The sequence below is a fragment of the Thalia democratica genome, chromosome 1 (genome assembly GCF_965202585.1).
Source record: "Thalia democratica chromosome 1, ktThaDemo2.hap1.1, whole genome shotgun sequence".
NCBI lineage: Eukaryota > Metazoa > Chordata > Thaliacea > Salpida > Salpidae > Thalia > Thalia democratica.
Window position 1 is genome coordinate 63,692,715 of NC_139165.1, and position 12,752 is coordinate 63,705,466.

The window sequence follows — 12,752 nt, forward strand, 5'->3', positions numbered from 1 at the left end:
CATAAAATACTAAACTAACTGCTTAGTTATAAAGAACTCAATTATTTACTTAAACAAAAACACTTTGATTATAAAATTATGCTAGATAAACTGTTGTTTATATATCACAGTTTCACTATGGAAGTATCCTTGCTACAGATCATCAATACTAAAAAGCTTACAAAATCTGCTTGTTCAAGTAGGGTACTTGTTCAATATGTTGATAGAATTTTTTTGCAATTTTATAAAGGATATTTTACTAATTAATACCAGATGAAGGCATTGGAAATAATACTAAATATTTTTGTAAATTTATAGGAAAATTTTTAGAGTTTTTTCTGACTTTAAAGGACTTTTAATAAATTTTTACCATTTGAAGGCTTTGGAAAACAACGAATTTTTTAAATCTAAACTGACAAAATCTAACTTTTTTTTTAATTTTATGAAATTTCCTGACTTTTCCTGACTTTTTTTCAAAACCCCCCATTTTTTCCTGACTTTTCCTGACTTTTGTCATTTTTTTTTAATTTTTCCTGACTTTTCCTGATTTCTTGACCGAGTGGCAACCCTGCAAAACTTTTTAAAAACTGAAAAATAAAAATTTTACAACAAAATAACAAAAAAAAAAGATTTATTTTTGTTTATAAAATTTTGATTTCTAGAAAATTCTTTTCGACAAAATTTTTAAATATTGCAAGGAACATTTCCTAAAAGTTTTAAGTGCTTATCTCAAAAAACATAGAAGATAGATTTTTAGTGAGTAAGTCTTTTTTTTTTGCGATGTCAGTTTGTGCCTTCCATAGGGAACCCATGTTTTGTGTCCCATAAGGTCCGATTTCGACCTGCTATATTTCAAGATTTATTTTTAATTTCTAAAATCTGTAAAAAGCATCTTGTAGCTTAGTTAATACCATATAAATTAAGATCAATTTGAAAAGTGATTTAACCCCATATGCCCTTAATCGTTATGAATAGATTTAACATTATATTTGAAAGGTAAATATAACCAATAATCATCTGTCTTTCTAATTCATAAGCTAGTATATTTTTAAGCTTTTATTTTTTCAAGTAAAAACAGTACAGGAAAACAGAAAAAAATATTTCAATTAAATGTTTTATTAAATAAGCACACTTTTTTTTCTGTAATTTTTTTATTAATTTAAGATTTTTTGTTTCAATCAAAATTGCCTCCATGAATTTTTTGTTATTCTTGAAATGCATAGAATATGTTTTTATGATATTTTCTGTACGCAGAAAAATTTCTAACCAAAAAATTGAAGGTTGAGTTTTTAAGGTCACATACAGTTTACACAGAGCTTATTATAAAAAAAATTCAGCCTGGCACTTAGTTTCTTCAAATCATATAAAAAAATTCACTGAAAGTTTTTATGACATTTCCCAAGTTTAAATTGATTTACAGTTTACAAAATCTTAAACAACATGTAGGAAACAGATTTAAAATTTATTGTTTTTTATATATAAATAAATTAATAAAAAAAAGGATCTTTATTCTGTTTCTTTTTTTAGAAATTGGCTATCTACAAATTGCTTATAATATTGAAAAGAACTTTTCCTGAAAACTTGAATTAAATTAATTGAAAAATGAAGGAGATAGATTTAGTGGTCTTTTCAAAATTCTAAGAAAATCAGTAATTAAAAAAAAACTATTCTATACTGTTGTATCATATTTATTTTTTAGAAAACTGGTTATATCTCAAAACTTAATTGATATGGTTATGTTCTCTAAAAAGCATCTTATAGTTTATACTGTAAGCTTTGGAACAAGATTCAGTTATAATAATTGTAAACAAACTGTTGGACCCCTTATGCCATTTAACTCTCATGAATTTAACGTTAAGTTTGTATTAAGATTTTTCTCTGGCTTCAAAAAAAAGTTCTGCATGAGATCATTTAGTTTTTTTATAATTTCAAATTAGTTTATGTGAGGAAAAATATTGTACAGGAAGACTTAAATTGAAAATAAAGCAATTTTTTTAAGCCTTAGCATTTTAGAACAACATAATGTGGAAAAATTTAAAGACTTTAAGGTCTTATTTAAAAGTTTCATTTCAACAATGGGTCAACTTTCTGAGTTTTTAAAGGGTTATTGCTTTTGTATGCTATGCACTTCTAATATAAAAAATAATTCTTAATACCATAAGTAACTTTATTTAATTCAATTTTTTTAATTTTTTTTTGACTTGTATTGTCGATATGAAAAAAAATTCAAAATTTTAAAAAGTTGTCAGTTTATTACCAATAATTGAGCTTTTGTTCTTTTTTTTTCTAGTTAGCAGACCTGCAGTTAGCTTTTTCAGGAACTTTTAAGAGGTATTTAGAACCTGTTTGGTGGAAATATTGTTACTCAACTAACTCTTTAAATTGTTGATGTTTTTTGTAGTTGTAGATTTTTTCAAACAAAAGCTTGAATAGTATAATAATAATATGTAGTAGAAAAAGAATAAAGTTTTTTGTTTATAAATATTTAAGTCTAAGAGCCCTTTTTTCTTAATCAGTCATACATAATATATCAATTTTTTCATAAACAAAATTTGTTGTTTAAAAACTTGTTAAGTTTAATAAGTCTATAGTGTACAAAATGTTTTAACTTTTTGTTCAATTTTACCAGTCCAAAAAAAGACAATAAACTGTATCCCTAATGATGTATGACTTTGTGACTTAAAGGTTTTTTCATACACCAGTTCTCTAACGTATAAAAACATTAAGTATAGTTAGCTGAATACTTGCAACCTTAAATTCATACTTATATCCTAATGCACCAAACCTTAAGTTGAGGTTGTATAGTTTTAATACTTTATATATGTGTTCTTGTAAGTCATCTAATCCTACAATTTAAATTATAAAATAGCATTTCCGACGTCATAATCAACACCTGAAGACTAAAAACGCTTATAAATTGTCTAGTTACGTATTTACTAATGCACCAAACCTTAAGTTAAAGTTGTATAGTTTTAATACTTTATATATGTGTTCTTGTAAGTCGTCTAATCTTACAATTTAAATTTAAAAAAAAAGAAGCATTTCTGACGTCATAATTGACATCTGAAGACAAAAAACTGTCTAGTTACGTATTTACTAATGCACCAAACCTTAAGTTAATGTTGTATAGTTTTAATACTGTATATATGTGTTTTTGTAAGTTGTCTAAACCTACATTTGAAATTAAAAAAAAACGATTCTGATGTTATAATCTGTCATAACTTTGTCAAAAAAGTACAACCTGTCATATTACAAACAACCAACATAATAATTGAAATGATTTGAATTGTAATAAACATCTATGGTGTTGCATCTCATGGATACCTTTTAACGCCTTGTCCAGGAGTTTAATCAACTTTAAACTAATTTTTACTAAAAATTTGTGTTTTTATCTTGTACATTTGCTTAACCAACTTTTAACATTGGTAAGTCATGGTTATTTTGGATATAAAAAACATTAGTTTTAAGTCTCTCCACAAAGTTACTAAATACATGAGTGTTACTCTGTATTAGAGTTGCATGTTTTTATCTTATTTTTATTTAAACGACAATAAAACTTCTGTTTCAGCATTTCTATGGTGTATTTGTTGGTGTTTAAATAGAAATAAAAAATATACTGTACATTTATATATAAAAAGCGCTGATTAACGTATACAAACATTTAAAATGTTGTAGATGTTTTATATAAGATTATACCTAAATAAGTAAAATATAAATGTTACTCAGTCTGATTTGCTGAGTCAACAATTATTTTTATAGCTTCAGTTTTTTTTTTTACTCATTTATATCTTTATATCTAATCTATGTAACTGAAACATATTGAAAAATAATAAAAAGTAAATAAGTTTTGTTAATTAAAATTTAAAACAACAAAAATAATTTATTTTTGCTGACTCAGTTTTTAAATTTATATGCCAAATTTATGGTAGAAATGTTTAGTATTTTGCATAACGTATTTATATTACAACTTAATTTTATCTGTAAGGCTTAATTACATAAATCTAATAAAAAACAGGCCTATTATTTATTAATCATATATGGTATTTGTTTAAAAAAGGTGCACTTTGTAAAAAATCTATCTTATTTTATTATATTGTAGACTTCTACTACATTAGAACAGAAGAAGGTAATTTGATTTCCTAAACATATGTAAATGTTTTAGAGTTATGGTCCGATATGCTCCATTGTACCGTTGTTAAAATTGTAAAAGATCCCATAATAATAAAATAGTATTATTGTTTTTGAACAGTAAAATATTAGTTTCATTTATTTTAATGACATCAAAAGTGTTTTTTTTTTTAATTTTAAATGTAGGTTTAGACAACTTACAAGAACACATATATAAAGTATTAAAACTGTACAACCTCAACTTAAGGTTTGGTGCATTAGGATATAAACATGAATTTAAGGTTGCAAATATTCAGCTATCTATAGAAACGTGTTCTCTAGAACTAACTTTTTGAGCACTTTTTTATTCATTTAAGACCATAGGGGGGTTAGCCATGTTTTTTACAAGTTGATCTTATTTTATAGAATTATTTCTCAGCTTCCAGATGCTTTTTATCGTTTTTAAAAAACTCAAATTATTTTTTGAGATATGACCAGTCAAAGTCGGGCCGCATAATAGGTTCTCTATGGAAAGAGAAAACTAAAACAGAAAAAAAAGATTTTTTTTTTAATCTATCTCCTGCTACATTTTTCAAGCAATCTTCTTCAAACTTTTACAGTCTTATCTTTATACAATAACAAAAAAACTTTACTTATGAAATTTGATAACTTGTATAAATAAAAATTTTATCAAAAAAAATAAAATAAAAAAGTTTTTTTTTCAAATTTCATAAGTAAAGTTTTTTTTTTTAAATATAAGGAACATTTCCTGAAAATTTAAAGATTGCTTGAAAAATGAAGGAGGAGATAGATATTTAGTGAATATAAAATTTCTGAGAAAATTAATGTCAAAAAATTTGTGGTCCATACGTTTGTATCGAAAACTTTATACAAAATATAAATTATCTCAAAAGTTAAATGATATTTTTGAATTCTATAAAAACTGGCTTGTAGTTTGTACTTAAGCTTTCATATAAAAGCTTAAGTTAATTTTTGTAAAATAAAAGGTAATATCAACCCTGGTAATAAAAAACAAATATATTATATAACTTGAACAAAATTTCAAGTTATTGTGTTGTATATGTTTTGGCCTTTAAATCTAAAATTGTCCACTTAAAGCTTTTTATGTTAAAAGTTAATAATGTGATACAGAATACCCACAGTTTTCAACACACTAGTAAAATAAACACCAAATATTCAAAATATTCTTATTTACAGGGTTACCTGAGGTAATTTGTAAATTTCTTATAGGTTTTAAAAGATTAAGTTTTTGTTTGTTTTTAATATAAATTAAAGGTATATGAAAACTGTCTTAAATACAGGATTACTAAATGTTTGGCAAACAAGTTTTCAAAAGTACACAACTTTTGATCTATTTTTTGTTTAAAGATAAGTTCAAGGTAAACAACTGTGTTAAATAATATATTAACATTGAAAAGATACTGTAAAGATACTTTAAATGTGTTTTTTAATAAAAAAATTGGATGATGACAAAAATTTTATCTATATGATAAATTTTTGTGTCAAATCGAAATTATACTACTTAACATGAAATAATTGTTTAAAATTCAAGGTTTTATAGTAATTTTTGTTCAAAATTCCAGGTTTTTTAGCTACTGTTCAAATAGTATAAAATCATTGAAAAGATACTGTATGTACCCCAAATAAATTACTTTTAATTTGTTTTTTAACTAAAAAAAAATTATATGTATAAAATTAATTTTCTAAAATCTAATTGAATTTTCATTATTTTTAATGGAAAATAAATTCAAAATTCCAGATTTGTCAGTGAATTTTGTTTAAATATGCATGTTTAATTTTAAGAAAAATTCAAATTCAAGATTTCTTTTTGACTAAATTGTTAATTACCAGGCTTATCTTAAGAATCTATGTTTTTGGGCATCCCTGTACTTAGGTTCTAACGATTATATTAAAACCTCTTCTTAAAAACATAAAAAATTATCAAAAATTCTGAAGTTAAATTTGTTAAAAATGAATTTTTATGAAAATATTATATTTATTTGAAAATAATTCAAATATTTTTCAAACACTTAAAAAGTAAACTAAATAGTATTAAGCTTTGTGGTTAAAATTTGTACTCAAGTTAAGAACCAAAAATTATGTATTATAGTTCTCTTGATCTTAATGAAATATAGAGCAATTTAAGAAAATTACATTTATTATTTTGATATTGAATTTTATGTAGGTTGTTAAGTTTAAGTAATCAAAATAAATAGGAAACTCCTAAATATTCTTAACTATTTCTACTTATGAGCTCATTTAAGTTGAAATTATAAAAGTTAAAAAAATAATCCTTTTAATGTATACTATTAATTACAACTATTAGTTTAAAACTTCACTTACTGTATATTTTATAATGTTTTGCAAGAAGATAACTTTCTTTCTTAGCTTAAGTGACATTTAGTAATATTTGTACATTATTATTATATTTAAAATAAAGATAATTCTTCTCAATGAAGTTAGATTTTATTTAAAATGAAATAGTGCATGCTCACAATAACCAAGGATAACCAAAGGTTCTCTACACCAGATCTATTCACTAAAGTTGTGAGCATTCATATTTTTCTTACTAAAACATAAGTCCATCACAAGAACAATAATATTTAAATAAAAATGTGAATGTTAGTTAATGCATGGATTCAAAAAAAATAAATAAAGTGGATCATGATTAAACCTAAATGTGTAATTGTATACCTGACCTGTAAGCTAAATTTTCAATAACTTCTTTCAAAACGACTAAAACGGAGTTTTACTTTATTTACTTCTATATGTAATAAAGCCAACAACCTATAATTTCTTTTATTTGCAAAATTTAAGTTAAAACTATTCTAAAGCTGAACTTCTAAATTATTTCTAACATACTTACTAGAAAAAGTATGACATTTACTTCCAGCAATTTATCTTTATCTTTTAAAGCAAATTCGTAATAATTTTAGTCCTATTAGGTTTAACTGTTTTAAAACTCCTACTTTTTACGAGCGTGAACTTAGCTTGAGAACGTTTTTAGGAATTTTGTAAAAGTTCCTTTTTTTAATTAAAGAAAAAGGACCAAATATTAGCTATTAAGATAAGGAAAATAATTGGGTTTTAAATTTGAACATTTTTTTAAATTCCTAAAAAACGCTCTCAAGCTAAGTTCACGCTCGTCTACTTTTTTACGTTAACTCGGCCATTACTAAACGCTTAACGATATAAGTTTTGAATAAAATATCCTCGCGTTACATTACAAGCATATTCAAGTAGACTTACGCCAAACTCTGGGAATTATGAGTGCAACGTCTTTACAAACTTAAATCGACATTTATTTGCCTAAACTTATAAACTCGTTTTAGTTGCTTGTTTTCTGAATAAGCACACAGTATAAAAGATGTTTAAACCAATATAAAACTAATAATTTATTACTAAAAGATAATTTTTATAAGACTTTACCTAACAATTTTATTTTTGTTCGTTGTTAAACTTTAATTCTTTTTTTTATTGTAAACTTAACTGATATATTATGCTATAACTTATATTATATATCATTATATATTATATTATATATTATATATTATGCCTATAAGTATTAAATTAAGTCTGAGAAATAGGATATAGTTTGAATGAATGAGTAATACAAAAAAAATTATATAACAAATATATTATTTATATATTTAGTAATAAAATTAGTATAAACAAATGCTAAACAAACTATAAGATTCTTTTTCATTATTGCTAAAAGCTTTAAAAGAAATACTAAACTAAGATAAATACTCAAGCTGAAAACGATGCGAAAGTAATTAAAAAGAATTTATTCAACTAAAAAAAAATTTTGCTAAATTTTATAAATCGTAAAAATTATATTTTATCGTCCTAAATATAGCTTTAGAAAAGTAAATTAACTTTTGTTATAATCAATAAACGACTTGAAAGTAAATTTTACATAAATTAAATCAAACATAATACATTTTTCTGTACATTTTCGTGTACAAGCATCTTAGCTGATATAGCTTTAAGTTAAAGCTGATTAAACCTTTTAGTTAAAATAAAACTTTGAATCTCACAAAAATGTTTTAAAATTTAAAACTTCATTTTGTAAAATTATTAAATGTCTTGTTTGTATATACTTTAGTTAAAATTTATTAAGCCAAGATTATAGACTGACGAGTGACAAGCCTTAGTTGAAAGTTATTAATAACTAATTTATCAAGCATGCAGTTTATTTAACTTTTTTTAAGTTTAAGGCTTATATAAGCGAAGCACTAAAAGAAAAATATTAGTCTAAACTGTCTAAGATTTTCTTTAACAAATAAAAAAGTTAAACTTAGTCATAGTCATTATTTATACAATTGGAACTTTGGAATAAAAATCAATCAAAATTTGAGTTAGTTTTTTGGGTAAATTCTAATTGGTATAGGAAAAGTTAATTAAAAAAAAATCTTAACAAATGCTCTTTATTTAAAAAAGTTATAACTTTCATGTACAATAGAAAATAGAAAACTGGTTTAAAAACATTTAAATAGCTATTATATAAGTGTAAGAAACACTATGGTTTTAAGAACAACTTTTATATAGTTATTTTTTCATATGTTATACCTTTAGTTAAATTTTATTCTTAAAAATTAAAACTCAAGTATTTCTCGGAAACGTCAAAAAATAGTTTTAAAGATTAATTTATATAGAAAATTGTTTAAAAATGCTTGCAGTTGCGAAATGTTTATTTAGTTTAAACAATAAAAGTTTGATTACTTATACTAAAAACATTAAATAATGAATATATAAAATGTAATTACCCTTTTTCAATTGCTTTTATATATTTGTCTTTCACAATCGTTTTCAAAAAAATGTTAATATATCTATCGAGTGGTGATAAAATATATTTTGAATTTAAATTTTTTTAATTGTCATTAACATAATAGTACGTACAGTCACCTCTCGCGAATCTACGCACTCTCGTTTATTTACGCATTTAAGAACAATCGAAAAATACAAAACTTGAATAAATAGTTTGAAAAACATAAGAGGACATAGACTTTTGATAAAACTAAGATTTTTCCATTTTTAGTGTGTGTCTTCTAAAAGGAAGCTATGAACTTCACATCCTAGGTGTCTTAACTCTACCTTTTACCTTTGAATCAAACATGGTACAATTTTTAATTCCTGTCAATGTTTATGGCATAAAACTTCATTATAACTCAATAAATCTTTTAGTATTTTTCTAATACCATGCAAGAAAAGTTTAATTTAATGTGGGAAAGGAGTAAATTAGAAAAAAAATCTTTGTATACACATAAAAAAAAATTAATAAAAACTTTCCCTTTATTTCAATACTGTCTTTTTAAAGAAAGGTAACCATTACAGCACCAAGCTACATACGTATGTACAATTCTAATGAAAACTAAATAAGTAAACAAAACATTAAAATTAGGAATGTTCTAAAACTGTACCTAAACAAATGCGTTATAAGAAAACAGCCAATATAGTAGGCATTTTTGCTACATCTCGTTTAGTTACGTTTTCTAGTTTAGTTACGCACTTTTGCTATAGATTCGCGAAGGGTGACTGTACACGACTATGGAGCTGTTGATGTTGATCAACTAATAGATATATATTAAGTTAGCAATTAATTTTAACTACAATTTTGTTTGAAAAGAATACAAAGATTATGTTGAAAAACTTTGTAGAAAATAAAACAAAATCAGTTTTAAAATAAGTAGTATATTTTAGTAGTTTTAAGTCGCAACATTTATTTATCAACAAAAAAATTCTTCCTACAAAAATACGCAAAATTATTTATAAAAACTTAGTGCATAAACATGTTAAAATTTGTACATACCTATAGTGCAGGATAAAAGTAAAATCTAAAAACCTCTTGTAGAATAGAAACAAAATTAACGAAGCCCGTTTGGTATGACACAAAGGTTAAAAACTGTTTTTATTTTTACATAACAAACAAAAAACTTATTACTGTATATTTTTTGTTAACTAACAAAAGAACAGTTTTCTAAGAAATAAATTGATCTTAAATATTCAATGTCTATAACAATCAATTTTCAATTTTTATAAAATTTAAAGTCAATGTTAAACTTTGAAATAGATCACAATAGGGGAGTGCTTTGATTGGTTTCCTGGAGCCTAGGCAAACCTTAAAAAAAGAATGACTGAAAAAAAAAGAAGCTTAGATTATATACTAAAAACATTAGTTAATCAGAAACCTTACATAAATTAATAGATTTAAATGTGCTTTTTTGCTAACTAAATGAATGTTAAATTCGTGATATGTAAAAGCTACTACAAAAGAACTCATTTTTGAACAAAAAATTAAGCTACCCAACTGAAAAAAAATTCGACATACGGCGCAAGACTGCAACATTGGTTTTTAAGCAAGTCTTTCCTCAATAACCGATAACTCCAAAACCTGATAAAAAAACATTGAATCAAAGTTCCAACTCGTGCAAAAGTGTCTTTTATGTAAGTTATAAAAAGTTTATTTGTTTATATCATACGTACTGTTTATTTATAGAAGAATAGTTATAATTATATAACTTGATCGTAAAGTGACTCCGGTATTGTAAATTTAAAACAACAGAAATATTTTGATTAAAATATTCATTTATGTAAAATTTAACTTATAGCTTAAGCGAACTAAAATATATTTTATAACCTACTAAAATAAAATATATTTAATACATTGATTATTTTTTACAAATTAGGTATAGGTCGCAATCTAATTTACGTTAGTATAAAACTAATTCTTTTTCTGCTTCTTTATATATTAGAAATGAAATGCTAAATAAAAAATATTTAACAAACCCTATGTCATTTGAGCATATTTTTTCTAAAATACTACATTTAGTGCTCCTTATATATAATTTATCATTGAACAAAAAGAATATACACGATATGTTTTTAAAGTAGTCATACAAAACTTAATTAGGCACAGACTTTAAAGTTTAAATTTTAGTGTTGATAAGATGAATCGGCTAACTAAAACAGCTTATCAAATAGTTTGTCTTTGTATATCAGTTTATTTTGATAGAACATTTTCTATACCTCGGGATGACAGCCTTTTATATTTTTGGACAGTTCAAAAAAAAAAACATAGTCATCTACTATAAATTTGATAATCCAAAGAGTATGATAAGAATTAAGAACTACATGTGTAACTTATTTTTTTTTGAAAAAAATTAATAGTTTATTGACCAACAAAAAAGGGTTAAAAGAAATAAAAAAAGGTTTAAGGACCTAGTGTACGAAAAAAACCTTTTAGCCGTACACTACTTACTTGGATACAGTCTAACGTCTTGTTTAGGATCAGGATGACAATAAGCTCTAATGTATCCTATACAAATAGTAATTATTAATTTAAGAGCTTTATATGTAAGCTTTTACAAAAAAAAATGTTTTGAATGTTTTAAAAAACTATTATTTTAGCTAAAATGTATATTGTGGGCCGCAGTTTGTCGATCCCTGTTCTAAACTATCGTGAAACATGTCATGTTATGTACTTGGTGGGTTTACAAAGTGCTTTCAAAAACGAAAATTTGTCTAAAGTAAAGGATATATTTTAGCTGGTTTTTGTTTTATTAATTCAATAAAACATAAATTATATTTAACTAAAAATTTAAAATTTTGTTGAACATTTTAGTTTTGTTATATTTTTAAACAAGAAAATGTGACATATAAAGTTAATGAATTGCTAAAACAAAATTTATTACAGAAAATAACAGTTTAATGCAAGTATTTTACTAAAGAAACAAACATATAACTTAATGTTTATATTACATTAAAAAAGATAAACTTTTTAAAAATCTAAAATCTATTAAATAATTAGGAGTAACGTTTTGATGATTTTTTATATGCGTTTAATTTATTTATTCTGATCTTTTTAAGATTGACAAACTTATATCATATTTTTCTAAAGATAAGTTCGAAAAAACGAACAATTAAAATAATTCATGTTGATATACTTTTCAAAATGAGTTTCGGCTAGATAAAATTTCCTTCTATTTCTTATTTGAATTTTTTTTTAATGTTTTTTAAAACTAGACACTTTAAGAAGCTTTCATTTTTAATTACAGTTATTTGAAATTTTAATTAAAAATTACATACTAAATTAAAACAAAAAAACATTCTCAAATATTCAGTGTTCAGTTGATAAGCAATATAAATATTCTGGCAACCTTGATTTGATACAAAATTTAGGTTATTTTAAATTATTTAACAAAAATAAGAATTTTTTAAAATAAATATACGTGCTATAAAAAACAGTAAAACATTTCAGAGTTAAAATAAATAGTTTGTTGTTTGTAAGAAAATGTAAATTTGTATCAAATAAGTTTTAAAGTTAACTAATGATTACTTTTTCAACAATTCTATAAGCTTTACTGTTTTGATTTTATTTTAATTAATAAAAACAATGTGTTCACTTTAGAGAGATTATCATTAGATCATTCAATAGATAAATTTAGTGTTACAATCGTGTAATGTCTTTCTTAAATTAGGTAAACTATCAAGCAGGCATTTCATTTGTTAATATAACAGCAGTACATGAACAACCTTATAAAAAAATTATTCGAGCATGAAAATTTAATACAATACATAAAAACTTTTATCAGTTTTTCAGTTGGCATACTATTCATCAGTGTTCTGGCAAGAGAAACCCTGTT